Below are 6,000 nucleotides of genomic sequence, written 5' to 3'. Positions count from 1 at the left end.
AGTGAGCACTGCTTGAGCCTTATGTGAGTAAATGTGTGTGTGTGTGTGTGTGTGTGTGTGTGTGTGTGTGTTTGTACGCTTGTGCGTGCATGTGCATTTTCACCCATGGGTTGTTTTGTGTGTGCATTTTGTATTTAGCACTTTATTGAAACCACATGTCTTATACTCCAGGAAGATTGGATGGATATCAGTATATCATAAGGGACTCAGTAGGACTAAATTCCTTACAAATAAAAAAAAGCAGACAAGGATAATTTTGATAGACTGCCATTGGCTGCATAGAATTGTAAGAGGCATTTTAATAATAGTAATGATACTTATTTAAAAAAAGGTGCTGTGGCACAAATATGACTATAATATTTATATAATGTTGTATGAACCAATCGTCATCCAAACCTGCATGGTATAGAACTGTCAGGGCTTTAAAATATAGATCATACATTTAGAATGAATCAACATTACAATTTCATAAGTGGCAGATTTCCAGAAATGGCTAACTTTCATTAGGACAGGTTGCAGGTATCTAAAACTGCTTGAAATGTGTGTGTCTTACGTCCAATACGTCCTAACTTCAGGGACATTTAAAGTAGAACGTTACTCATGGAAAAGAGCATTTTTTTTGTACCAGTAAACTAAGCTAAGTCTCTTTAACATTTCAAACAAAGACAGAAGAACACATAAAACAAAACAACATTGGGTAGACAGGGAGGAAAAAAACATTAAAACTAGTCAAATTTAGCTATAATTAAAAGTTTTCCTTGTTTTCTGATCTATTTAAATCACAATAGCTATAAATATGTCAAGCAAACTAGAGCTTTCTACTACCACTACTTCTATTACTAAATAAAATAGTCTATTTAAGTATTTTTTTTACTAATAATAATGCTGTTTTGCTTCATATAATTTAATTCATAGTTACCTTTATAGTATCATGTGTCCGTTTCCTAAACGGGATTAAGCCTAGTCTTGGAGTGCACAGAATTCTCAATGGAGATTTCCCTTTAAATTAAAAATACTAAGCTTAATCCCTGTCTGGGAAACTGCCCCTATAAATAATGAATAAAATTCAATGGAAAGGTCCCACAAATATAGCAATACACGCCATGTGTGTGAGAGCTGGAGCGAGTGTGTGTGCGTGTGTGTGTGTATATGTGTGTATGTGTGTGTGTGTGTGTGTGTGTGTGTGTGTGTGTGTGTTCGTGAGTGAAGTGTTTCTTTTCCCACTCGTTTTCCATTTCCACCAAAATCCCGCCTCCCGCTCAATAGGCATTGAATTGACCAGATTGGCTAACTGGCTGGTTACTCGTTCATGCTCACTGATTGGCGCACTGCTTATGAGCGTACAACCTCTCAGCCAATCAAAGAGCGCAAAGTCCGACTACACCAGCCACACTAGCCAATTGCAGAGCAGAGGGGCGGGACTACGCGGAATACGGGTGCAATAAAAAATCCGTGGCGTGCGAACCCCGCCCCCTCCTCAGCGCCTGAATCAACTCCGCTAGCATCAGCGATAGCCGCCACTAAACGTTAATCACGGAGATATCTAACACCCAGGCAGCGCGGACTGCGGCGCCTCCGCGGCGTGATGGACTAGCCTGACCGACCGGACGCGTCTTTCTCTGCCTTTTTCGCTTTCTTCCATGGGTTTTTACCTTTTATCGGAGTGGAGCCTCCGTCAACTGCGGCGGTAAGTTGAGAGGATGAGGCTGAGAGGCTGATGGGGAGAAGCGGGGCGACCGTGGGATCCTCGCTGGTCAACCAACCACCTCACACTACAACCTGCTATTGTGGGTGTGTGGAGGCTAAATAGCTAAATGGATAGATTGCTGTGTCCAGTTTATGGATTGAAAGGTTTGTTAGAAGTTTGGCTGCTGTATTTATGAGGTGAAATCTTGAAAGAAAGGCTGTTAAAAACGTGAAATCTGAGATAACCCAGCTAGGTTAGCGTGTAAAGAGGCGATGAGTGGATGCTACATGCTGTTCAAGAAGGGGAGCTTCTAATGTTCAGCGTTGGTCGTTGGACTGTTCACTTGTTAACGCTAGCTAGCTTCACACCAACAGACTGACACCTGTCTCCAGAGCTGCATTTGTGGATGGAATTATGGGTTAAATTTGTCACATTTAGCTATAATGTGGAATTTCAGACGTTTTTTTATTTATTTCAGTCACTAAGCTTAAAAGTAACGCTATAAGTTAATAAGCTAGCTTTAGGTTAGTAACCACCGTTTTAGCTACCACTGTCTCCAGAGCTGTATTTAGAAATGAAAGGAGTCATATTTAACGCTAGCTAGCTGTAATGTTACATTTTTACACGTTTTCTACTTTATTTATACTTTACGTTAATTAAACTAAAGCTCAGAGCTATTTTTTAGGAAAAAACATTGATTGTCTTAAATTAGCACATTTAACTAGCTATAATGTGTAATTTTAACAAGTCACAAACCATTACGTTAACTTTACATATTATAAAGCTAATGTAACCTAGGAAAGTTAGCTAACTAGCTAGTTAACGTTACCTTTATCACCTTTTCAGCAGGCTAACCTAGCTAACGTTAGCTAGTTACCACAGCACCACAGATCCACACTGTCTTCAGATGTATTTGAGGAAGATTCTGGTTTCTTTTTAATCACAAAAGCTTTAAATATCTTAAGCAAACCAGAGCCAACCCCTACCACTGTATTAACTAACGTTTACCACACTAGGTTTACCACAGTACTGCAGTTCTTGGCTGGACTTTTGTCTTGAGAAATTAAGCCTAAAATAAGTCAAATTTAGCTGTAATGTGAAGTTTTCAACCTTTTAACTTATTTTTTAACTATTTAACGTTAAGTCAAAGGCTTTAATAATGTTCGGCAAAGCAGAACTTTTCACTACCACAGTTTCAGCTAGTTAATTAGCTAGTTAGTTAGATAGGCTTAGCTAGGTTATCCAACTTCCACACTACTGCAGATCATAACAATAATAAAATATATATAATAAAATGTTTTCCTTATTTTCTATTTCTTTAAAAACACAAAATCTTTAAACCAAAGCTTTTCCTTTACCACAATCCAGACAGCTAGCAAATTAGTTAAGCTAGTTTGTTAGCTAGTTAGTTAACGCTACCACTGTTTTAGCAAGCTAAGCTGGCTAACGTTAGCTATTTAACTTAACTACCACACCACCACCGACCTGGCTGGACCACTGTCTTCAGAGATGTGTTTAGGGATGAAATTAACAATAAAATTAGTCCAATTTAGCTGTAATTAAGTTTTTCTTGTTTTCTGATGTATTTGAATCACAAAAACCTTAACTATGTTAAGCGAACCAGACGACCACACTATAAGGTAACTTAGTTAACGCTAGTTAGTCAGCTTAACTAACCTAGCTAGGGTAACGTTACCATATTTTGCTAGGTTTATCTAATTTACCATAGTTTTACAGGTCGCTGTTGTCAGACCGCTGTTTAGCAAGGAAATTAAGCCTTAAATGAGTCAAATTTAGCTGTAATGTAACGTTTGCCACCGTTAAATAGCTAGGTTTCCAAACTACTGCAAATCTTGACTTCATTCTACAAAGCCAATTTTGAGAATAAAAAAAATAATACAGTTTTACATGACTTACATTTGGCTGCATTGTTAGCTTTTCACTAGCTAGCTACCACAGTTTTATCACACTGTGCTAGTAATAGGTTGGTCAAGTTTTCTAACTAACTAGCTGACTTGACTGGACACCTGTCTTTAGCTGTAACCTGAAGTTTTTCACTCAATATGTTAAGCCAGAGAGTTTTTATTTAAGATTTTTATAGCCTGGTTCAAAAGCACTTTTCTCTTTCCCTCTGAGACAACACGCTGGGTTCAATTTGCTGAAGCTGAAGCCTGATTTAACTAGCTCTCTATTTTCTTTAACGTTACCATCCCCACACTACTTCATCCTCAATCCCTGATATTCCACATTATGGCTGCTTTAGTCATTATTCAGCCCACATGAAGGCCACGGGGTGCTGCTTTTGCATCTTATGCACCTTCCTCAGGATATTTATAAGCAAGCCAAAAAGCATGACAGTGTGCAGTTCCTAAAAGCCAAGGAAACGTAAAAAATATGGGTTTGTTTAACCTTAAGACTCTAAATCGATCAGGTTAGGGCATCAGTTCCGAGTCCTGGTCTTGGATACCCCTGTCCTGCTTATTTAGCTAGCTTTTCTCCTCCTTATCAGCTCATTAATAAGCCCTTCATGAGGCTGAAATGGGAGTGTTGGAGCAGGGAAAGCACTAGCTAAAGTGAACAGAGCACTGCAGGGGGACTCCAGCAGTTCTGCAAATCTGTGCTTAGATAATTCAAGTATGTGATTGATTTTATTTCCTCAGTTTGGATCTACTAGTGCCCTTAGCTGCACATATATAAATTGTTGAAAAACAAAGGATCTTAAGGGCCTACAAGCAAACTTGCAAAAAGTTTGTTGAGCACATTAGTGTTTATTCCAATGCCTTGTTTGTGGACCCTGAACTGATATAACATTCCCATTCTTTCTTGTGAAACACCCAAAGAGGATGAGGTGGACCTGATGTTTAGGATGTAATCCAAACTGTAGGTGTTTTCAAGCTTTTGACCACTTTCAAGCTTTTGTTCTCCATTGGCTGGCTTCATGATTCAAATTTTTGGCCGCGAGATAGTATGAACCACTGTTTTAACTAAAAGTCCATTGTGCTTGGAGTGCTGTTTGTTGTGTTGAGAGTCAATTATGTGAAGCTCTAGATTATTTTACAAAGATGTACCAACATAGACTTGAACTATATTGGACTAAAGTGCAAAAAAATACTGGTACGAGATTGTCATAACCAAAAACAAGGCAAGCCTTGGTTCACACTACATATGTTTGCATTGCTGTGATAGATTTCTGTATTCCAGATTTCCAGTCTTTTCATGAAATATCTGAAAAGGATCAGGTGAACCTGCTGTTCAGGATGAAATCTGAACCTATGATGATTTCAACCATCTGCCAGGCTTAACCACCTCCAATTCAGAACTCATTCAAAACTTGCACATTCATAAAACCTTTGTGTATGTTTTTAATCCTGAATTGAGATTTTAGCCTCCAGTTGGAAGACACATTTTTATTTAAAGTGCAACATGCCTAAAATCTTAAAATTAAGTCAACTCATGCAGTTAATGATCATTCAATCCCAGTACTAGGGGTGTTAGTATATGCAGAAGGTTTGATTCACCTTACAGATGTTTGCATTGTGGTGGCGATTCCTGATATCTTACCGTCTTAAAAAAACATTGGCCAGTTTTTTAGACATGGATAAAGGTGACCTGCTGTTTAGTGTGAAATTTAAACCTTTGGTTCTTTCAACCATCTGCCAGGCCTAATCCATTCAGTTTAACTTTAGTTGACAAAGTCAACTAATGGTTTGGTTCAGAAACAAAAACACACTTCCAAATGCAAGTTTCATTTATTTAGAACAGATAGTTGTGCGAGTTACAGTTTGTTCGACCCAGTGTTTTGTAGCCCTCCTTGAGGTAGTTTGAAGTACATTAAGGCAGTAAATGTTAACAGTCTTGCATAAGGCACATTTTTATGCAGGGCTGGCTACAAACTTTAATATGTTTAAGTTATAAAAGTGTAAAAAAACAGAATAATAGAAAATAAAGATTATATATTAGGGAAAGTGTTTTCAGTTCAGTTTTTTTAAATTTTAAATGACTAGTATATGCCCAATCCTCTGTAAAAGAGACTTACACTCACCATAGTCAGGTGCCAGTTGTGAAATTTGGTTCCACATACTGTGACCATTTAGGAAAAATGCACAGATCATAAAATACCTAAGCAGCACCGAATGTTTCTATGCTAAATGTGCAGCATGTTGGATGTGAAACTTTAGAAGACTTCCTATCGTAGTGTAAATTAATTAAAGCAAAATATTAAGTACTTAATTTTAAGTCAAAAAGTGTAACACTTTTTTTTTTCATTCCACAGAGGCTGCATTGTTTGCATACTTAGTTCTAGGTCAAGGCTC

General features: G+C 37.8%; 1 protein-coding gene across 1 annotated transcript in view; it reads left to right on the top strand.

Annotated features, from left to right (window-relative positions):
* The first annotated feature begins 1,481 nt into the window (after positions 1 to 1,481).
* The window catches only part of plppr1 (phospholipid phosphatase related 1), a 63,737-nt gene continuing 59,218 nt past the window's right edge, over positions 1,482 to 6,000 (top strand). Inside the window, exon 1 of the mRNA XM_007254081.4 lies at positions 1,482 to 1,687. The gene's annotated coding sequence lies outside the window, so the exon portion shown is untranslated. The remainder of the gene's footprint in view (positions 1,688 to 6,000) is intronic.

This window comes from Astyanax mexicanus, chromosome 20, assembly GCF_023375975.1.
Source record: "Astyanax mexicanus isolate ESR-SI-001 chromosome 20, AstMex3_surface, whole genome shotgun sequence".
In the NCBI taxonomy this organism is placed as follows: domain Eukaryota; kingdom Metazoa; phylum Chordata; class Actinopteri; order Characiformes; family Acestrorhamphidae; genus Astyanax; species Astyanax mexicanus.
The sequence above is the reverse complement of the archived record's forward strand: the minus strand, read 5'-3'. Positions and strand labels throughout refer to the sequence as shown.